Genomic DNA, 23,852 nt, shown 5'->3' with positions numbered 1-23,852 from the left:
GGTGCCAAGGCAATTCAGTGGGGCAAGAATTGTCTTTTCAACAAATGATTCTTGGGTCAACTGGATATCCACATGTAAAACAATGAGTTAACAAAAATTAATTCAAGATGGACCACTGACCTAATATGAGGTAAAGCTATTAAAATTTATCAAAATTTAAACTTGCATGTTTTAAAGGATATCTCTAAGAAAATGAAAAGACAGCTTACAGAGTGGGAGAGAATATTTGCAAACCCTGTATCTGATAAGAGACTTGTCTTTAGAATATATAAATAATACTTACAAGTTAATTTAAAATTTTAACCCAGTTTAAAAATGGACAAAGAATTTTTTGGGGATGCACAAAAATTGCTTTATTTTTTTTATTTCCTGCATTAACATAGAAAATGTATTCATAGAAACAAGGTGGGGAGAATTTTTTCTGTAGATTCAATGTATGTATTACTGATGCCACTTTGTGTTTCTAACACCATTACATTTCTATATTCCAGAAGTACATTCTTCAGGTTTGTAATCTACCTAGAACCTCAGCATCTAACCAATTCTACTTGGATTTTTATTAGCATATTAATTTCATTCTCATTTTTATTTTAATATTGTACTACATGGCAAATATATCAAATGATCCAAATGTGCCCAATGATGTGCTTCTCTTGCCCATAATTACAGTGTTTGGGAAGAGTACCTAGCCCATTTCCCTCCCCCCAAATATGTAGTATGTATCATACTAAAATGATAATTTTATCATTTATCATAATTATCTAGATTATCTAGTATATGTGCTGCCGAAGCAAGTGCAATTATGTAGGTTAGCTAGTCCATTCTTTTGTACTGTCTGTACATCATCTTAAAATAATGTGTTCCATTTTTAAAATCATGTTGGTAGAAAAAAATATTGTCTATATTAAGTACCTATAATTCCTTTAGTTCAGTCTCCATTTTCTAATTCTTAGTTTTTATGGGAAACACTTTCCCACTAGACAAAGAATTTTTATAGACATTCCTTTGAGGGAGATGTACGAAAGTCCAATAAACCTATGAGAAGACGCTCAGCATCATTAGTCATAAGGGAAATGCACATCAAAACCAAAATGAGGTACTACGTGAAACCCCTTAGAAGGGCTATAATCAAAAAGACAGATAATAACAAAGGTTGGCGAGATGTGGAGAAGTTAGAATCTTCCTGCATTGCTAGTGGGAATGTAAAATGCTATACCACTTTGGAAATCTGTCTTCAGGTTCCTCAGAAGATTAAACATAGAGTTTCCATATAAACCGGCAATTCTACTCCTAGATACACAGTAAAAAAGAATGAAAACATAGGTCTCTACAAAATGGTACATGATGGCATTATTCACAGTAGTCAAAAATAGAAACAACCCCGGGGCGCCTGACTGGCTCAGGCTGAAGAGCTTGCAACTCTTAATCTTGGGATCATGAGTTGGAGACCCATGTAGAAGATAGAGAAAATGAATGAATAAATAAACAAGCAAACAAACTTTAAAAAATAATTAGAAACAACCCAAATGTCTATCAGCTAATGAATGGTTGAATAAAATATGGTATGTCCATACAATGGATATTATTTGGCAATAAAAAGGAGTAAAGAACTACAACAGGGATAAACCTTGCAAAACATTACGCTACTTAAAAGAAGCCAGTCACAAAGACTGATTCCATTTATATGAAATGTCCGGAAAAGCAAATCTATAGAGACAGAAAATAGAGTAGTGATTGTCAAATTGCTGAGGTTTGATGGAAGAAGTTAGGAGGAAATGGGGACTGATGGTTAATGGGTACAAGGATTCTTTTTTGGGGTGATAAAAATATTCTAAAATTGGCTGTGGTTATGTTTGCACAACTCTGAATATACTAAAAAAATATTGAGCTATATAGGTGAATTGCATGGTATGTGATGTAAAGCTCAATAAAGCTGTTTTATATGTATGTGTGTATGCGTGTATATATATATACAGAGAGAGAGAGAGAGTACTATTAAGCCAAGGGATCTATGGACATCTAAACCCAGGTTTAGCCCAGGTACCACCCTTATCCCTCAGGGTATAGAATCAATTGTAATAGAACTTTACATTAATCAGGTTGTGCCTAAAATGCTAATGGAGAGCTCTCTAGTAAACTGGCCTAGATCTCAGAGCCAAGATAGAAGATTTAAGGTGCATTTTTCCTTGCCCTAAGCCCAAACTTGAGTCTTGCAATTTTATCTCCCTGCGCTGGGTGTGATGATAAGAGAGCAATCAAAGCATCTGGGAGAATCTAAAAGAACCAGATGGCTGAACTTCAGTGCATGAAAGGGAAATGCCCTAACTCTGAGGCCCCCTAAAAGTAGGAAATAGAAGAAAAGGGAGAGGAGGGAAAAAGGAGGGGAGAGGAGGGGAGAGGTGGAGAGGGGAGGGGATAGGGAAGGAGAGGTCTAGTGACTCTACTTGGTGTAAATGGGGCTCTACACCTGCAATCAGAGAATACTGCCTCTTTTTGCAGAATAGGAAGGAGAGGATGAGAAAAGGTGAATGGATGTTCCTCTTTGAGATGATCTTTCATGGGAAGAAGATTTCTGACAGAGATACAGAGAGATGCAGGTAGTGGAGAAGACAGGGTCAAAGCAAACCTGAGCCGAATGCCTTAGTGAAAAACAACGCCTTACCGTTCCTTGCAAACCAAAGACCCATTCGAGGAAGCTGCTCATGTCAAGATTTCCGAGTAAAATTTTAACCCGGAAGGAAATTGCAGAATTATTAAAGCAATTTGTGTTTTATAGCAAGGTTACAATTGTTGCTATAAATGAAGTGTTTTGCAGATGTTATCAGATATTCTGTGCGGAGGAAGCCATCCATTTACATTCCTAGAGCTTTACTTTATTAGTGCTTTGCGTGTTTATTTTTTTTCCCCCAAGTCTTCTTCCCTTACCTTCTCAGTGCACTTCTAGTTAAGGTAACTAAAGTTCTTTTCGCAAAGAATAAGGATGACAAGGAACTTCATAATGATCTAGAAGAGACACAACCTACTGACATGTTTTCTGGTGCATCGATTTGTAAAAGGGAAATGATCTACAGGGTGCCTTTGATGAAAACAGTCCTTTCCCTTTCTGTGTAGCTCCCAGAAATGCACCAGTCTGCTTTTCAGTGCGATTAAGCAGCCCACACCCCCAAGGGAGGATATAGACGGTAGCTGGGGAGCAGTTATGGCTGAGAGCAGTGATTCTCTATGCAGACTTCTTGCACTCTGGTTGGGGGTTGAAACTTTCCCTTTGTCCTTTCAAACTTTCTTTTTGGCCGCTTTCTTACACGTGGCATCTCTGTTAAACTTACATGATTATGACCACCAACACTCATCCTGACCCACCCATCTTCTTACCTCTGGAAAGTGTGGGCTTCCAGAGAGCATCACGTCCGGGTAACTCGCATTTCTACGTCAGAACTGCTATCAGAGTTTGTTGGGGCACCTGGCTGGCTCATTTGTTGGAGAGTGCAACTCTTGAGCTCAGGGTTGTGAGTTTGAGCCCCATGCTGGGTGTAGAGATTACAAAAATAAAATCTTTGAAAAAAGAGAAAAAAAGGAACTGCAATCAGTTTGTTTTGTTGTACAGAGAAGTGATTTGCTCATGATTCCCTTCTCCTTTGCAAAATTCTATACATACAGAAAAGGAATCAGAATAGTATATTGAACATCCATTATCTATCACCTAGATCAAACAGTTGCTAAAATTGTGTCATATATTCTTCATTTTCCTTTTGGCTTTTTTTTTTCTGAAGAAATTTAAAGCAAGCTATAGAAACATGTATATTTCACCCCTAAATACTTCAACATTCATCTTTAAATAATAAACACAACTTTGTTAGGTAAATTCAATTCTATAACCACACTTACTAAGATTCAGATAATTTTTCAATAGCAGTGAATACTCATCCACATCCAAATATTCCCTACTTGTCCCCAAAATGTCTTTTTAAAAAATTGTGTAGGAAAATGTACATAATGTAAAATTTACCATTTTTAAGTGCACAATCCAGTGGCATTAAGTACATTCAAAATGTTGTGCAACCTCCACCACTATTTCCAGAACTTTTCCATTATCATAAACAAACTCTATACCCTTTAAGAACAACTCCCCATTTCTCACTCCCCCAAATGTCTTCTAAAGATGATTAATTCAAACAGGATCCACAGATTTCATTTGGTTATTATGTTTCTTATAGCTCTGAATTCCAGCGCTGGCTCCTTGCACCACACCCACATACATTTTATTTTCAAGACATTGACTTCTTAACAACTCTGGCTTAATTATTCTACAGAATGTCCCACCTTCTGAATTTGTCTGATTGTTTTCTCATGGTGTTGTTAAACTTGTTCTTCTATTCTCTGTTGGTTTTTCTTTTTTCTTTTTTGTAAGCTCAAAGTTGAATCTAAAGGCTTGATAAGAATCAGGTTAAACATTTTGGTAAGAATTCGTCATAGGTAATGCTGTGTACTTCCTCCTACATCACTATTAGGTTGTGCATATGTCTGGCTGTCCCACTATTGTTAAATCTGATATTGATCACTAGGTTCAAGTGATGACACCTTACTAAAAAATGGGTTTTTAAAAATGGGGACTTGAGGGGCGCCTGGGTGGCACAGTTGTTAAGCGTCTGCCTTAGGCTCAGGGCGTGATCCCGGCGTTATGGGATCGAGCCCCACGTCAGGCTCCTCCGCTGTGAGCCTGCTTCTTCCTCTCCCACTCCCCCTGCTTGTGTTCCCTCTCTCGTTGGCTATCTCTATCTCTGTCAAATAAATAAATAAAATCTTTTAAAAAATAATAATAAAATAAAATAAAAATGGGGACTTGACCACTTACACTGTTTTAAAATGATTATCCCCACTTTGAAGGTTCAGATGAAGGGGCTCTGAGTTGTTGCCCAGCACCTAGGAGACAGCCTTTATCCTGTATAAAGGATAAGAGGATTAAGACTGAGGCTTTATCCTCTTTATGGAGTAGACACAGGAGTCCAAGTTTATCTCTGAGGGTGGCCAATCAGAGCAGAAATTTCTGGAATATGAAGTCTAACAGAGACTACTTATTCTCTGGGCCCAGAAGAAGTTACTCTGAAATTGTTCATTAGCCAAAATTTAACCATCGACAAATAGATCTTTTTGCTAACACTTACTAAAGAGAATCTAAACATTGGTAATTCAGATACTGAAGTCTTTTTTTTCCCCCAGAAGAATCTTTTATGTCACTTTAAATAACTCCTCCTCCACCTACCACTTCTCCCCACCCCCCAAAAACCACTTTCGACTCTAGAATAAAAAATTAAAGAATAGCATTTTCTTTGGATGCAGAATAGACAGATCTTTAGATGTTTCTTGAGTACTATTCAGAGTAAGGAAAAAGTATGTATCTGTACTCTTTGTTTGATGTTTGCCTCTGTCTTTTAGCTCCTATAAACTAACTGATCCGGAAATATAAGCAACTATATTAAAAGATTTCGTGATTAAAACTAAGAACGTAGGTTTCTAAGGAAAATGAGTTATTTTCAATCTTAAAATCAACACTTTTATTTTACAGCAATTACATACTCAGGTCAGTTAAACTCTGCTCAGGATTGCTGTGCATTTCTGGATTCCCAGAGGGGGTTATTCGGTTATTATTGCTCGTTTGTCCTTTGTGTTTGCTGTTATTTTGTTTTTTGGCCAGCACAAAGATTAAACTGTTGTGAATTTTCTGCATCGAGGGACAGAACTTAACCTTAGGGTACTGGACTAACAATTTTCCTTTTATAACTGAAATTAACAATATCCTTTTTCTCCATTTGTTCTGTAACTTTTTAAGATTCTGGCTTCAAGGTTACCAGTTGTGTAAGGGAGGTGGCGAAGGTCCCTTCGCGGAAATAGTTCTTCAACAGTAGCTCTCCCAGCAAACCTAGCAACACGTGCCGATAGCCTCCATTGGGGGTTACTACACTTGGCAACAAAGATCACACCAGCAGTTTACAAGACCAAACGGGGTAAAGGATCATCCACCCTTTTCCTTTTCTCTATTTTTCCCCTCCTTATATATACCTACCTCTTTTCTTCTTTTCCTTCCTTCTTCTTCTGCCTCTCTCCTTGTCCCTCTCCCTCCTCGCTCATTCTTTTTCTTTCCCTTCTTCTATCACTCATTACCTTAGGATGGTAGTCTTCAATGACTCCCCCTATTCCCACCAAATTTTGTGGGATCCGAAGGATTTCCGACCTGACACCAGCCTGTGGTACGTCACTGGCTACTTGGGAGAACCCCAGAGAAAGGGAATCCCGGAGAAGGAGGTCTGCACCTGGATCTGTGTTCTGAACTCCCTCTGTCCAACTTCCATTTGTTTGAACTGCCAGTTCCAGTTTCTGGCCTGGGTTCTGTAGGATCTCACAGTTCTATAAGGATAGTAATGGAATTACTTGAACCATGTCCAGTACTTCAAAAAAGCCCAAAAGACATTGTATGTTTATTCACAGTAAAGCCTGAACAGGTTGACTAAATAATGAAAAGCTTCCTTCCTTTTGGGGGGGAGGGGGAGCTGGAAGATGGGGAAATTATGCCACACTAACTTACTGTGAAGAATGTATCTTTATACTAAGAAGTTCTGGTTGGTTGCATGTGTTGTCTACAGGGTAGACAGAGTATACTGGAAAGAATCTGGGTGTAGAGGTGAGGCCAGGATTTAATTTCTAGCAATAAGACTTGGGCTATGTCCTTAAGAGCTCTGAACCTCGGTTTACTTATCTGTAAAATGGAAGTAATAATTTATATTTTTTTAGACTTCTAGAGGATTTTAGATAATGAGTGTAAAGCACTCATTAATACACTATGTGGTACCTAGTAAATACTTAATATGTTTTCTTTATAAATGTGATTTATTTGGTTGATAAAAATCTTTCAAAGCATATAGCCTTTAAGGGAAAAAATGAATCTGATCATTGAGAAAAAAGATTGAGATCATTGAGAAAAGAGATATAACATAGCTCTACATGGTCATATAAATCACCCCTTAAGAACTCATGCCAAGTCTTTTTTTTTTTTTTTTAAGAGAGGGAGTAGGGAGAGGGCAGAGAGACAAGGAGAGAGAATCTTAAGCAGACTCCACACACAGCACAGAGCCTGATGTAGGGCTCGATCCCACAACCCTAAGATCATGACCTGAGCCAAAATCAAGAGTTGGATGCTTAACTGACTGAGCCACCCAGGCACCCCACTCATGTCAAGTCTTAAGCGCTCTGACTAGGGGACGTACAAGGAGGTGGCACATCCTCTGTGTTGATGAATGGGTCCTTGGAGGGGAGATGCTCAGTTCCCTAACTCTACCTTAGCAACTTCCTCAAGCCCACCTGCTACTCTCTGGATTCCTATGTGATTTTTGACATCTCCCTGGTGATGAGCTTCAAGAAGTACCAGGTCTGCTCCTGGCTATCTAGTTGTTAATGGAGACTTTGGATTTTTGGATGGGAGGAAAAAGGAATGGAGGGCCTTGGGAAAGGGAACAAAAGATGAAGTCTGTGGAAGAGATGAGGAAAGTCTGAGGATCATCGAAGATTTGTTTGCACCCCTTGAAAATGGGGCAATAGAATTTATTTCCTGAAAAGTATTGTCCCAAGCCTGCTTCTGTCTCAGCCCGACAGGGACTCTGCTAAACAACGAGACTTTCTCCTAAATCTCTTACCTCTTCCTCCCAGTGGGCCCTGGCTATTTCCCAGTTCATCCCTTTCTCTAGGCGCCCCCAAGATAGGGAGATCAGTTGCCCCCTTTCCATTAATAAGATCAGGTCCTCAACTACCAGCCAGAAGCTATCTAGCATTTTCTAGAGCTCTTGTCCCAGGCCTCTGCTAAATTTCACTTGGTGGAGCATCTTTACAGAGATGACCTGTAGGATCCAGCTTTTAAGCTTGGGGTTTCTGTTGAGCAGGCCAAATGAATGTGGAATATTCTGTTTTAAGCTGAATTAATACCTTGTTATTTTAAAGGCTGTAACAAGTTGTTTTCTAAATGTTTTCAATCAGCACATCTTTATTTATTGTCCTTAACACCCAGAGGCTACTTGAAAAAGGATTTAGCCTTCAGAGTCTGCTAAGTAAACAAAAGTTTCCCAATAACATCTTCAGGCAAGCACCCAGAGACCTCATTTTTGCCGCAGTGTTTGGCTCCCCAATAATTGTCCATTAGTACTGTGTTCAACCAAACCTTGTATAATCATTTTAAAAATATACCTCCAAACACAAAGTTACTTACCAACTTATTTTTCTTCTCCTTAATCACTATGTTCAGCAAAACACAAAAGCAGAAGCAGGACAGGTCTAAATGTGGTATTATCTGACTAGACCCTAAGCACTTCAAATTGAATAGCCTGTGTTTGGGGTTCATACGGGCTAGTTTGGAGATGGTTATTCACTATTCTCCCAAGAGTATGAAAGTGTTCAGAGGAGACTGGTTAGATAAGCAGAGGCTACCATGCATGGCCTCAGCTCTGTGGGAATCTCTAAGGCTTTAAAATTAACTCCGGAATCCCCCTTAAATGCAATATTCTCTAATGTTGAGCGTGGTCTCTGATACGTTCTTTTATCTTAATCCTCTGACACTCCAGAAATTTACCCTAGTCTCTCCTGCTACTTGCAACCAGGAGAAAAGTTGGGAAATAGGGTTGTATTAATCAAAATAGCCTATTACAAATGACTTCAAAAATCTCAATGGCTTGACCCAATTAAAATATATTGTTCTTATCACAGTCCAATATGAAACGGTAGGAGTAGAAGCGTGTGGAATGTGGCGGTCAGTCTCCTAGGCAGTAATTCAGAGATATAGGCTGCTTCCTGCTTATGGCTCTATCTTCCTTAGGTTCTCAGAATTCTTTCCATTCAGCTGGTGGGTGGGGGAAGAAGCTGAAGTCTAGCTGTGTGCCCAGCTCATAGCAGTTTCTGTCACAAAGGGAAACAGACAGCTCCTCGATGCAGGCTGATTGTTCTGTTCTTGTGTCTCTTCAAAGCTATGCAAAATAAATGCACTGCCCTATTTTCAGGTCACTTAATGCCTAGACCTACCATTAGCATCTTGGTCAGTGCCTGGAAAAATTGCATCCATCAACATCAGCACCAACCTCATTACTACCACAAATCAGTCCACACTGTGAACTTACTTGTTTGTATTTAGGACTTTGCAAAGTTTCAAGATACCTGGACCAAGCCACTGCAGAGGCTCTGATTTGGGAGTTGCCCATACACTTGTACTTTGTTCTTCCTGTCAGATGGTTCCCATGACAAAGTCTGGCAAGTAATGCACCAGAAACCATATATAATAACTACATCAAACTTTGTCACATGGCACCTATGAGAAGAAAATAAATGTGCCATAAACATTTAAAGAAACTATCTCACACATCCTCAAAAACTATGAAAAACATGTTTTTGCCTTTTCTCGATCAATAATTTTTTCCACTGTCAGAACTCTGCAACTGTCTGCAGCTTGCTTCCTAGTTCTCTCATTAACCATTTACAAAGGCTGTTTCGTAGTGCAACCATTTTGGAAACATCCATTTGTCCTCATTTACTCACAAGCTACTCTTCCCATTGAGATTTTAGCTTCCTCCCATGATGTTTGTTCATCTTCTCATGCAAAGAGAATGATGACATGGACTAGACAAGCTAATGAAGGTAAGGTCCTGATGTGCACCCTGCTCTGTTTTTCTAATTGTGGTGGTAAGTCTTCACTGCCCATCCACACTTTGCTCTTACAATCCAAGCCAGGCATTTATTAAATGGGATTAAGTGTTCAGTCATCATTCACATATTTATTCATTTCTTTATCTATTCATTCATTCTGAAATGTTCCAGAGAGTGTGCTAGGTACTAGAATCAGAGCAAAGAAGAAACATATAAGGTCCTTACCCTCATGGAACTTATGTGAGAAACAGAGTGTATGTATGCATGTATGTATGTAAGTATTTATTTTAAGTAAGCTCTATAGCCACCGTGGGGCTTGAACTCATGACCCTGAGATCAGGAGTTGCACACTCCATTGACTGAGCCAGCTAGATGCCCCTTAAAATGTTTGTTTGTTTGTTTGTTTGTTTGTTTGTTTGTTTGTTTATTGGAGGCTCTGTGAGAAACAGACTCTAAATAAATAATGCAAAATATTAATTTGATTGTAATATTTGTATGGGAAGTTTATTTTCTTTTTAGTGTTTGGATAAACCTGAGTCACCAATAGTTACTTTGTTTTGTTTTGTTTTGTTTCATTTTTAACTGAAGTCTTTGTTCCTCTGTAAAAACAAGCTGCTTGGGGTGCCTGGCTGATTCAGTGGGTAGAGTATGAGATTCTTTTTTTTTTTTTTTTTTTTCCCGTGCAAAAGGTGGTGTTATTGAAGCACAGGGACAGGACCTGCGAGCAGAAAGAGCTGCCGAGCATGAGATTCTTAATCTCAGGGTCATGAGTTTGAGTCCCATGTTGGGCATGGAGCCTACTTAAAATAATTTAAAAAAAAACAGGGGCGCCTGGGTGGCACAGCGGTTAAGCGTCTGCCTTCGGCTCAGGGCGTGATCCCAGCGTTATGGGATCGAGCCCCACATCAGGCTCCTCCGCTATGAGCCTGCTTCTTCCTCTCCCACTGACCCTGCTTGTGTTCCCTCTCTCGCTGGCTGTCTCTATCTCTGTCAAATAAATAAATAAAATCTTAAAAAAAAAAAAAAAAAACAACAACTGCTTTTCTTTAGGGTAATCATTCATTCATCCATTCACTGATAATATTCATTATTTCATTAAATATCATTGTAAAACTACTATTTACCAGGCACTATGCTAAGATTTCCAAATACAAAAATGAAAAGACAAGATTCCTGCCCTTAGGGGTCACACTCCAGTTGAGTAGACTGGCATGCAAACCACACAGTTAACTATGATAACTGTTACAATGGAGAAATATGAAAAGTGCAGTGAGGCATGGAAAAGGAGGACCTACATCTGCCTCCCTAAGTCAAGGAAGCCGTCACAAAGGAGGTAGCACTTGGACTGAGGTTTCAAGGGTGAATAAGCCTTTGCTAAGTGGACAAGTCAAAGAAGGGGATGAGATGGCTGGTTGACTATCAAAGCCTTGTGTTCTTCTTCACAGTATGAAATTTTTCTGGCAAGTGGCCCAATTGCCAATCCCCTATATATCTAAGTGGGGCCAGGTAGCCAGTTCTCATTAATGGGATGTGAGCAGAAGTGATCTGCATCATTCTGGATTAGGGTAAGAAATAAGTGTGCCTTTTCTTCCTTCTCTCTCCCAGCTGTTAACTCTGGAGGTAAAGGACTCTCAAGCTTAGAAGATGGCAGAGATACAAAGTAGAAGGACCCTGGGGGGAAGGCTGCTTGCCACACTGAACTGTTACATGACTAAGAAATAATCTTCTACTGTGTTAGTCTACTCATATTATATAGCTTGTTTGTTACAGCAGCAAGCTCTACCTTAACTAGTACGAGGCAGTCCAAGCAAAACGAACAGTATGTACGAAGGCTTACCAAGGTGAGTGTCTAGCAGAGTACATGCTCGATAAATATTTGATATTGCAGTAAGAGTATTATGGGAGAATATAAACAGTCCAGTACTGCCACAGTATAAAATACATGATTGGTGGGAGTGAAGGGAGGGTGGATGGATAGTCATGGGCTGATCACAAAGGGCCTTGAATGCCATGCTGAAGAATTTAGGTATATTCTTATAGAAGGAGGGAAGCCAATAAAGAATACTGAAAAGGTGAGAGGCATGATCACTGGAATAACAGGATCTTTGAGAAACACAACACCCAACAACCTACTTTAATTTTCTTTACATGTAAGATGCTAATCCAAAGATGAAACCAGAAGACATCATCATTTAGTCAAACCTCATTTAGCAAATGAGGAAAGTGAATCCCAGAGAAGTTAAGTACCTTCACCAAGGTCACCTAGCTGAAACTTGGCAGAGTGGGGGACTAGAAGGCTAGTCTCTTGTTGTCAGCCAGCTCCATAGCATGGCTCTTTCCACTGTACCACGGTGCTTCAAAGCAGTTGAGACCAGCTGGTGCGCCTGTGTTTTCAGTTCCCTAATGAAGACATTGGGGATTTGGAGGCAGGGTATTTTCCATGGAAGGCTGTCTTCTCTATAATTCCTCATCTGGCTTGAACCACTATTTTGGAAAAGGTCCATTTTTCAGCATCAGATTTCCCTGGAGGATGACTGAGAATGTGCTTAGTGGCCTGTGGGGTGCCCTTGTACTTTCTGAGCTTTTGTTGGGAAGATGAGAAGAAACTAGTAGTGGAGTTTTAGCTCCTGGAAATGCTGCTTGGTTCCTTGGCATCTGGGGAGTTGTTGGCCCTCTTAGTGACTGAGGTTCAGCCTGCCAGCTGACTATCCTTCAGGGTCAGATCAAAACATCTTTAGCTTGTCTGTTGAAAGGGTCAGCCCCTATGGCTGGCATTTAAATGTCATTTTCTGTTCATCAGTTCACTACCTCTGTTTTCATATACTATTCACAGATTCATTATTCATTATGATTATTTTTACTCTATCCAAGGCAATGTGACGTACGTTTGTTTTTTAACAGCAAATACAGGCAAAGGGACAACTATGCTGAGGTCAGTCTCAGAGAAGCATGACATGTGGTCTGACTCAAGGAAGACCAGGTATTATTGAATTATTTTACAACTGGGGAAGCCAGAGCACAAGTTGGGACACAAGCCCAAAAATCTCCAAGAAATTTTGAGAAAAACAAATTTCTTGATGTTTTTCCATCTAGAGTTTTGCGACCACCTTGTTCCTTGTCCTTTGGTTGTATTATCTTTGCCTCCCCTGCATGTTGCTTTATTGCTAGTTCGGTTGGTTAGGATGAAGTATTAATGAAGATGAGATTGCAGCTTCAATCCCTGAGGAGTGTCTTGGTAGCACCCAAAGACAATGTCTTATGCAGTGGAAAGTACTTGGGCTTTGAAGTCAGAAAGACAACTACCACTCATTAGCTGTGAGATCTTGGGCAGGTTTCTTCACCTTTCTGAGCCTCAGTTTCCTTTTTATGTGAAAAGAGAAAATAATGTAAACTACTGTGGGTTGTTGCAGGAACTAAATAAACTAACATAGATAAAACTCCTCTCTTTATGCTGAGCACACAGTTGGCTCTTAACAAGTGTTATTTCCTTTTTCAGGTTTCTGATAAGTTCTCATTAATAGCATTCTTTTCCCCAACCCCCATCCTGGGTTTTGGTCAAGATGAGAAATGAGACAAAAGAGTGAGCAGATGGAGACCAAAATATCACCTTGATTGCTGATAAATGCTATTTCTTGTAAGAAATAATGGGATTCTAAATACTAAGTGAGTTTCAGAATTAGGTAGGCTTATTCACCCAGACACAAGGAACATTTGATCAGGACAGGCCTTCTCATGCTGAGGGTGAAGATGATGGTAGGAAGGGGAAGGGACCCTGCCACCAGAGGAGCAGAGCATGGTGACATTGTCACTGTGCGCAGGCAGATACCTAAGAGGAAGAAAAGAGCAGCCAAACTGAGCATGCTCTGTGTACTTTACCAGATTAAGCTCCACCCCTAAGGAGTAGACAGAAGCCAGGAGTGTCAAACCTCCACAGAGAAGGAAACCTCTGAACCATCCCCTGCCTCCTGCCCCATAATATTTTCTTCCTCTGGCCCCCCTCTTCTCATTTTGTGCCTGTTACTTTTCAGCCACTCTGCTCATGAAGGACACAGCTGTCAGCATGTCACTGTGGGCAGCCTCAGAATACAAAAGGTTGGGAGAAAGGTGTGAGAAAGGGAAGGAGAAGTTGGGTTGAGTCATTGGTAGAGAAGGAGTGTGGGCACCTGAATCCAGAAAGAGAAGCCTAAGTTCAGAGTCAGGGGTTAGAGGTCTGAAGGGAGGATCAGTGTTCAGAGACCTGTTCTAGACAGGAGAGCACTACAGAATCCTAATCAGAATTTCTAGACATGGGGCAACATCCTATGGCCAAATCCCAAGAGGACAGGAGGGCATCAAGGTTACAATAGCCCTCAGATCTGACCTCCGAGTTAAGGAACTATGTCTCCTAGAGATGACTCTTGATCCTAGCATTGAGTTAGGTACCCTCTGCCCTAGTTTTTAATCTTTAAAATATAAGCATAGTTTGTGATTATAAAACTAATGCTTGCTCACTATGGAAAATTCAGAAATACGGAGGTATAAAGAAGAAAACAAAAACAAAAACAAAAATAACCCATAATCTCTCCACAGTGAAAAACTAATGTTAACTTGAACTGTATTTCTATTCAGTCATTCTCTTATGCATATCATTATACAGATATGATTCTATCTCTACATGTTAAATTTGCATGCTGAATTTTTTACTGAATATTATAATCATTTCCCATGTTATTAAAAGTTCTCAGTAATTAAACATCATTTTAAATGACATTTTCCCTGGTTTTAAGCACATCTGGATCAATCTCTACCAATTTATGAAAATCCCAAGGGTCTAGAGAGATCTTCTTCTCTAAGTATTTACCTTTCTTTGGGTTGATGAACAGAGCATCCTCAAAGGCCAGGGCTCTACAGGGCCTGTGCATGATAACTACTGCACAGTACTTGATCTTCTGGAAAGTTCTCACATTTTTAAGTTTTTATTTAAATTCCAGTTAGTTAACATACAGTGTAATATTAGTTTCCATACAACACCTGGTGCTCATCACAAATGCATTCCTTAATCCCCATCACCTATTTAACCCACCCACCCCCACCACCTACCTCCCTTCTGGTAACCATCAGTTTGTTCTCTACAGTTAGGAATCTGTTTCTTGGTTTGCCTCTCTCTCTCTCTTTTTTTTTTTCCCCTTTGCGCCTTTGTTTGGTTTCTTAAATTCTACATATGAGTGAAATCAAATGCTATTTGTCTTTCTGTAACTGACTTATTTCACTTAGCATAATACTCTCTAGCTCTATCCATGTCGTTGCAAATGGGAACATTCTTGTATTTCTAATAGTTGATGACATGAGTAATCAGAAGATGTCACACTGCAAAATGTAATAATTCAAAGCATAGGCCTTTCTTATATACCACATCATTGTTACATACTCAAAGGACCACTAGTTTGCCGTGGCTGCCATAACAGAATACCACAGACTAAGTGGCTTAAACAACAGAGATTTATTTTCTCATAGTGTTGGAGGCTAGAAGTCCAAGACCAAGGTGTCGTCAGCAGGTCTGGCTTCTCCTGAGTCCTCTCTCCTTGGCTTGTACATGGGTGGCTCTTGTTATGTCCTCCCATGGTCTTTTCTCTGTACATGCCCAGCCTGGTGTGTCTCTGTGCATCCGAATTTCCTCTTCTTATAAGGCCACGGGTCATAATGGTTGAGGGCCCACCTTAAAGATCTTATTTTAATTTACTGATCTCTTTAAAGACCTTTCTACAATATGCGTTTTGTGAACAGCTGCTTTCACTTAGCATGTTTTCAAGGTTCATCCATGTCATAGCGTGTATCAGTGTCTTGTTCTTTATGGCTGAAAATAGTCCATTGAATGGATATGCCATATTTGTGTATCCATTCACTGGTTTGTGGACACAGGTTGTCTATACTTTTTAGCCATTTACAAATAAGGCTGCCATGAACATTCATGTATAACTTTTTGTATGGAGCTGTGTTTTCATTTCTCTTGAGTATATGCCTCAGAGTGAAACTGCTGAGTAACCTGGTGACTCCATGTTTAGCGTTTTGAGAAACTGCCAAACTGTTTTACCAAAGTGGCTGCATCATTTAACACGTCTACTAGCAATATGTAAGCAATATGTAACCAATTTCTCTATGTCCTCACCAACACTTGTTATTGTCTGTTTTTATGAAAGCCATCCTTGGTGCGAAGGTGTCATTGTGGTTTTCACTTGTATTCCCCTGATGATTAATGATGTTGAATATCATTTCTTACACATATTGGCAATTTGTAGATATTTTTTAGAGGAATATTTATTCAAATTCCTTGTCCATGTTTTAACTGGGTGTTTGTCATTTTATCACTGAGTTGTAGTAGGTTTTTATACAATCTGGATACAAGTTACTTGTTAAATCGATTTTTGGAGGTTTCCTTCCATTCTGTGGGTTGTCTTTTTACTTTCTTGATGGTGCTCTGTAAAGCACTGAAGTTTTTAATTTTAAAGTCAAATTTATCTATTGTTTTCTTTTGTTACTTCTGCTTTTGGTGACACAGCTCAGAAACCATTGCCAAATCTAAGGTCATAAAGATTAACTTCTATGTTTTCCTCTGTGAGTTTTATAGTTTTAACTCTAAAATTTAGGTCTGTGATCCATTTTGAGTTAATTTATTTGTATGATGTGAAGTATAATCCGATTTCATTCTTTTGCATGTGGATATCGAGTTGTCCCAGCACCATTTATAGAAAAAAATGTTTCTTTCCATATTGAATTGTTTTGGCACTCTTATCAAAAAATCAGTTGACCATAAACATGAGGGTTTATTTCTGGACACTCAGTTCTATTTCATTGATCTCTATGTGTATCTTTAGTGCCTTATGGCTTGATTATTAAAGTTTTGTTATAGGTTTTGAAATTAGGAAATGAGCATCTTTCACAGCACCTGGGTGGCTCAGTCGGTTAAGCATCTGACTTCAGCTAAGGTCATGATCCTGGGGTCCTGGGATCGAACCCCAAACCCACGTAGGGCTCGATGCTCAGCAAGGCGTCTGCTTCTCTCTCCCCCAACGCCCTTCCCCCTGTTCATGCTCTCTCTCGTTATCTCTCACTCTCTCAAAATAAATAAATAAATAAATAAATAAATAAATAAATAAATAAATAAAATCCTTTTTTAAAAAAAGGAAATGAGCATTTTTCAACTTTGTTCTTCCTCTTCCTCTTCCTCTTCAAGAGTGTTTTGGCTATTCTGGTTTGCATTTCCATATGAATTGTAGGATCAGCTTGTCAAGTTCTGCCAAAAAAAAAAAGCTGGGATTTGGATGGGGATTGCATTGTATTTCATTGTCAGGTTGTTTATTGTGAGTGCATAGAAACACAATTGATTTTTGTATATTGATCTTGTATCTTGCCACATTTCAAAACTCATTTTATATTATATTCTTAATCATGATGCTTTATTGCTTATTCTGTCCAAGGCATTGTGACCATAGAAAACACAAAGATAAACAATATATGGTCTCTATCCTGAAGAATTTATAGCCTAATTCAAGAAGTAAGACATAACCCTATTGAGTCAATAATAGCCTATTATAGCAATGTAAAGGGAAGTACAGAACTGCCAAATGAACATTACAGATAATTAGAGCTCTAGCAAAGTTGAAGGGATGGAGAAACAATTCAAAGCTGGAGAGATCTGGAAAAAATAGAATAGGAAAGATTTGAAAGCTTACTCAGTCCCTCTCTTCCTCCCTCCTTTCTCCCCTTCCTCCTTTAATTTTCTTGTTTTTTTTTTAAATCCCATCTGTCTCTCTACCCAACTTCTTTAAAAACATTAATAGTAGACGGTGACTATGATTGTTATCATCATTTCTCAAACCTGGGTGATCATAAGAGTCTCTTGACAACCGTACTGAAAACATAGATTCCATGGTCTCACATTAGAACTACTGCATCATATTATCAGAGGCTGGGGTATGGAAAACTGCATTAAAAAATTTATCAGGTCGGGGCACCTAGGTGGCTCAGTTGGTTAAGTATCCAACTCCTGATTTAGGCTCAGGTCATGATCTCAGTGTCATGGGACTGAGCCCCACATTGGGCACCATGCTCAGTGTGGAGTCTGCTTGTCTTTTTCCCTCTGCTCTTCCCTATGCTCGCTCACTTGCTCTCTCTCTCTCTAAAATAAATAAATAAATAAATAAATAAATAAATAAATAAATAAATAAAATCTTTAAAAAATTTTTTTATCTGGTGATTGTGATTTTCAGCCAAGTTTGAGAATCTCTAGGTAAGATTATAATAATGATATCTACATGTATACAATGCCCAGTTTCATGCTGTTGCACTTCTGACGGTCGAGGATGCTCTCAAATCCAGGAGGTCAGTGCCAGTAAGAGAGTGTGTAGGAATCTATGTAACAACTCCTCCATTAATGAGAAACATCTCAAGGTACATACATTACTAAGAGGACTCAGTAGTTTCATCTGTATTTATGGGGATGGCTTATTCCCATAAACAAACTTTTATTTTCAGTATTTAAGAATCCTAAAAATCTCAAAAGATCCTTTGGCTATGGACAACGCTTAGAGTCACCAGTGGGATTTACAGTCATTACCCAGATTTAATAAATTATAACAGCTTGCCATATTTGTTTAAGATTTTTTTTAAAGATTTTATTTATCTACTTGAGAGAGAGAAAGAGACACAGTGCATGCAAGCATGTGCGCTCACACACCTGGCAGAGGGAGAGGGAGAAGCAGACTCCTGATGAGCGGGGAGCCTGACTTGGGCTCAATCCCAGGCCCCTGAGATCATGACCTGAGCCAAAGTCAGACGCTTAACCAACGGAGGCATCCAGGTGCCCCTTGTTTAAGATTTTTTTAAAAAAATAAAGAAAAATTTAGTTACAAAAGAAGACCCTTGCATCCCATCTCTCTCCAGATGTAACCAATCTCTGGAAGGTTGTGAGAATCCTTCCCCAATGTTTTTATATTTTCACTACACAACATATATGTTTCGGGTGTTTAAACATGTGTATAAATAGTGTACATATTTTTCTGAAACTTTTTTTCCGACATCAAGTTTTTGAGATTTATCCATGTGATACTTGTGGAGCCAGTCCATTCTATATAAAATAGCAATACTATACTATACAGTACTGCAATATAGTCCTGTTGTATCTACTGTGGATCTACTGTGAATGGGTATTTGTTTTGTCTAGTGTTTTGCTATTTCAAATCGTGATGGAATTAATATCTTTGCATATGCCTCCTTGGGTTGATGTGTGAGAATTCTTCTAGGGAATATATCTAGAATGGAAATTACTAGAGAATAAAATATGTACATTCTTAACTTCACTAGATTGCTCTCAAGAATACTCTCTACAGTGGCTGAACTAATATTTACTCTCATCAGGGATATGTGAGAATTGCTCTTTCCCCTATTCTAAGCAACCTTGTCAAGCTTTTTAAAAATACACATATCTGGGCCTTATTTTCAGATTCTGGCAGGGTAGCTCTGCAGTGTAGCCTGAAACAGGCCACAAGTGACACTGAAACATAAATACTACCGAGACCCTCTGCTCCATGTCTGTATGTATGCACAGTCTAACATGCTGATATGTGAATGGACACAGTGAGAGCACTTTAGGGCTTTGTTGGTAACACCTGTGTTGCTGCATTTAGATTCTTGAGGAAACGGTAGAGACGTACCACTCTCCAACATACTTTACATTTTCAATCAAACCGGGGTATGTGATTTACCAGTTCACAGGGTAGTACTTAATCTACAGTCCCACCTTTGGCGGTCTGGCTTATGGTGGGGGTGGGGGTTGCTTTGTAGACGTTGTCCTGCTCTTACTAGGTGTAAGGCTGGGTGTCCGTTGTCGGGGCTTGCATACAAGCCATTGCTTAGGGCAGGGTGCATGTCAGCAATGTCTGCCAGCCTGCTGGGTGGTGTCACTGTGAGGACCATTTGTGGCTTCTTCAAAGCCCTGAGGAATCTGAGAAGCAAGTGAGGGAATGATGCATGAAAACAAAAGGCAGTGGAAAGAGTGACCGGTCGGTAGGCTCCAGCAGGCTAGAACGCTCCGTCCTTGTTATTATTGCTTCATGAAAATGCCACCAGCGTCCTGGCAAGGTCTGGAAGGTAGAGGCTTCTTGAGAAAACAAAGACAAGTGATGTATCCTTTCAGGCTGGAACCTGGTTTCCCAGCTTCCCTACTTTCCAGTGGGGGCTACAGGGTGAGGATGGGAAATCTTCTGTCCCTTGGTGGGTTTAGGCTGGTCTTTCCCTGTCTCTTAGCTGCTTTCCCTGAGTTGAAGCAGCCAGCTCTGGTCTCAGAGGCCTAGCAAGGCTGGCCTGCGAGGGAAGTTGGGCGGTGCCCCAGACTCAGCTGTTCCTTAAAAAGTGAAAAAGTGACGTGAAGGTCACCACCCGAGGGGAAGGAAAAGGGCTTCAGCCATATTTACCATTCAAAGAAATGCCTCCTCGTGTTTGGCAATGAGACCAGGGGGTGCTCTCATTCCTTGCCTGCTTTCTTCTGAGCTGTTCATGTGCTGTTACCACACACTCACAGGATAGCCTGGCTCGGTTTTCAGAGATGAAGTGGAAGCTGAGGAGAGGTAAGAGAGTTCATTAAGTTCAAGGGATGGCAATTTGGACGAGTCATTATTGGACTTGTCAGAAGTCAACCTCTGCTTTCCCTCCAGATAATCTCCTTTCTTTGTCATACAAAGTACCTAAATGCAAAATAGGGAAGTACTCAGCATTCTCTTCCTTTCTTAAAAAGTAGCTATGGGGATAATGAATAAAAATAGGTCTTTGTGAATACAATAGGGCTGAGCTGAGGGTGTGGTTTGCTTGGCAACAGCTCAGGCAAAGTTATTTTTCTCTTGGTCCCTGAATGCTCTTGACATTGCCTCTGCCTGATGAAGTCCTAAAAGACCAGCTTGAATGTGACTTTTTTTGGTGAAACTCCCATCGATAGAGTTAATCATTCCCTTCTTTCTGGTTCTATAGCATTTTCTTCTTATAAAAAACATTCATCAGATTGTGTGACAATTACTCACTTGGGATCATGCCTTATTCTTTGTGCGTGTGTGTGTTTTCCCAGCATTTATGGACCCTACTTTAACATAATAGTCCTTTGATAAATATCTACTGGATGAACCAAAGTTTCTGAAAAAAACACCAATACGGAGCTCTTGTATTTTCTTAATTATCCTGTCTTTTCCTCCTTAGGGTGAAACTGCGTAAGTTTCACTCCACACAGAATGGAGGGCATGCTAAAACTAGATGCAATTTTTTTTCTGAGGAATTGCTCCAGCAGGAAGGAGTGTTTCAGATATATCATTCAGTTACAGGTGCAGAAATTGTTTCTGGGAAACACTGCCATTATTATCTCTGAAAGGCAAGTCAGTGGAAATTTTTATTTTCCATTTACAGATGGACGAATGGAGGCTTTCTTTCTCATTTACCAATTACAGAATGCCACTCTGTCCCAAAGTACTGTGCTAGGATTTTCACGGGATACAAACATGTACACGACAAGGTTTTTGTTCTAAAGAATGTCATAATCTGGTTAGGATGAAAATCTATTTGTATGCAAGAGTAACAATAACTTGGGAACATTTAATTTAAATCATATGAGTGGTCCAAAAGGAAGTGTCAAAAGGAATAGAGAAAGGGAGGCAAAATAATTTCCAGCCAAGGTGATCAGGGATATCATTGCCATCAACATAGTATTTGAAATGAATACATTTTTGTGCTGGTTATTCTCCATTTAGCCCCTCTATTAGTTCCTCTGACTGCCATAGCAAATTACCACAGACTGGGTGGCTTAAAACAACAGAGTTTTCGTTTCCCGCATTTCTGGAGGCTAGAAGACAAAAATCAAGCTTTTGGCAAGGCTCTGCTCCCTCCCTAGGCTCCAGGGCAGAGTCTGTCCTTCAACTCTTCAGCTTCTGCCGGCTCCAGGCTTTCTTTGGCTTGTGGCCACGTCACTCCAATTTCTGATCCTGTGGTCACATTGCTACCGCCTCTTCTTTCTCAAAACTCCCACTACTTCTCTTGTATCAGGTTATCCATGATTGCATTTAGGGCCCACCCAAGTAATTCAGGATAAGCTCCTCCTCTCAGGATCCTAAATTTAATAACATCTTGTACCATATAATATAATATTTTCAGGGTCTGGGGATCAGCATGTGAATGTATTTTTTGAAGGGGCCCCTAGTCAGTCCATGACAGCCCCCTATCCTTCTCTGCCCTGCTCTGTGCCCCATGAGGCTGATACCATGATGATATGATCTGGATTCCATGGTGCACTGGCTTAATGTTGGGTTTGGCCAACGGGAGGCATCAGCAAGTATCAGAGGGCAGGGGGGAAAAGGGGTTGAGGTATTTCTTCTCCTTTCCTCCTTGCTTTAGCACCGTGGTCCAGCAGCAGCTGTGCCCCTTCACAGCTATAACCTCCTTCTGAACTCCTGTAAACATTATTTGTCTCCCTCGTCTCTTCAGTCCTGAGTTTCCATTCTTACAGTCCTTAGGTGCCTTAATATTCCTCCTACGTGCCCCAAACCCTACCTACAACCTTGCAAGTCGTGTCTTCATCAGATTATTTTCAAAACCCCAGCTGAGCGTACCTTGAGTTTCCTGCCATGATCTTGTTGGATATAGATATGGAGAGGCAACGATTTAATTTCCAGAACAGACAGACTCAGGTTGCTTCAGTCTAAGTTTAAGCAATGACCAGTGGGAACTGGAAGGTGATTCAGCACACAATACGGCCATAGCAGCGGGGCTAGCTTGCCGCCTCTTCCGCAGTAAATAACCTGTTGCTCTGCACTGTAATTATTTATGACTGGGACTCTCTGCTTCTGCCGCCCTTGCTACTAAGTACTTTCTATTCTGTTCTCAATCTCACGGCTTCTATTGCATCATGGTTTCTGAGGCCACATGACTTCAGTTTTTTTCCTTTCCTCTGTGTATCATCTAGCTTCTGCCCAATGCTAACTGCTGACTCCCTCTCCGTATTTCATATTCAACTCCCCACAAAGGACCTGCGTGGGTAGACGGCTCACCACCAAGTACAGACTGTCGGGCAGAGCCTTCTTGGCAAGCCACCACATTGGCATAGGCTTATTGCCCTCGGTTAGGGACCTACTCCTGGAACAAATGGTTTTGTTTGGAATGGCAGAATAAGTTGATGAATAATTTGGTTTCCTGTCTATTAGAAACCTCAAGGGCGTTATAGATGTGACAGGTATTCTGATGGTTTCAGGCAGTTATCAAAATCCACAGGAATTCCTGTTGTCCAGTTGAGGATTAAGGCTACTTTTGAGCTATTCGTTCCAAGTCTTTTTATGGCCAAGGATCCTTTTAAATATCTTTATTTTCTTCCAGATAAACTGCACCTTTTTGGAGGTAATACACAAATTCTATCAGTTATAGTGAAAATACTGAAATTTATTATCAGCTATGATTATCTTCTAGAATACACTCTTGGACTCTTGGCTTTAAGCCAAGAGAATTTAGGAAGTGGTGGTTCCATTTAGAGAAATGGAGCCTGAAAATCTTCGCCTATGTTTCACAGAAAATAGAACTCAAACCTAGAATTAATACTAATGTTTTATTTAGGAGATGTAATCCTAGGGCAGTAAGAGTGAGAGAAAAAGGGAAGGGAGACACAGAAAGATGGGAAGCAATGCAAGATGGTGCCCGAACAATCTGCAGAGACAATAGGTACGCCTGTGTGTCCACACAGAATACCTCCAGGTGCTAAACAGTGAAACCTCGCTCAGGTTAGTTCTTGGGAGGCAGAAAGAAAAAGGAAATCCATCACTGTGGCTCCCTCCCATTTCCCACTGATCAAGATTCACCACACCAGGAGTTACTTTTCCCCACACTTTTAGGTTATGTAATATGGTCCCATTGTTAGTCTCTCAGCAAGCCACGTGCTCTCTAGTATGGCCTTTAATCCTGGTTGGGGAATACAGAGAGAAGCCAGAAATTCATGGTGTGAAGCTGGTGAGTCTGGTCACTTGGTGGCAGTCAAGGTGGGGACCAGGCTGGGAAAGTGGCAGATAAGTCCAGCCGTAGGTTGTGGGCCTACCTGGGCCCAAGGAAAGCAGGTCAGCTGCACAGTGGCAGAGACAGAGTAAGCAAGGAAATGATGACAAGAGAATCTGATGAGGCGCATA

At 40.1% G+C, this 23,852-nt stretch overlaps 1 protein-coding gene and 1 long non-coding RNA gene across 3 annotated transcripts in view; one reads left to right on the top strand and one right to left on the bottom strand.

Annotated features, from left to right (window-relative positions):
* Nucleotides 1-23,852, top strand: part of MKLN1 (muskelin 1) — a 331,746-nt gene that overhangs the window by 105,897 nt on the left and 201,997 nt on the right. The gene's annotated exons all lie outside the window — the stretch shown is intronic.
* LOC123788949 (uncharacterized) overlaps nt 15,176-23,852 on the bottom strand; it is a 31,506-nt gene continuing 22,829 nt past the window's right edge. Inside the window, exons 4-5 of the long non-coding RNA XR_015723867.1 lie at nt 20,124-20,266; nt 15,176-16,945 (exon numbers count right to left, since the gene is read on the bottom strand). This is a non-coding gene — a long non-coding RNA (uncharacterized LOC123788949). The remainder of the gene's footprint in view (nt 16,946-20,123; nt 20,267-23,852) is intronic.

This window comes from Ursus americanus, chromosome 3 (genome assembly GCF_024610735.1).
Source record: "Ursus americanus isolate L20-20 chromosome 3, mUrsAme1.1.p, whole genome shotgun sequence".
NCBI classification, from domain to species: Eukaryota; Metazoa; Chordata; class Mammalia; order Carnivora; family Ursidae; genus Ursus; species Ursus americanus.
The sequence above is the reverse complement of the archived record's forward strand: the minus strand, read 5'-3'. Positions and strand labels throughout refer to the sequence as shown.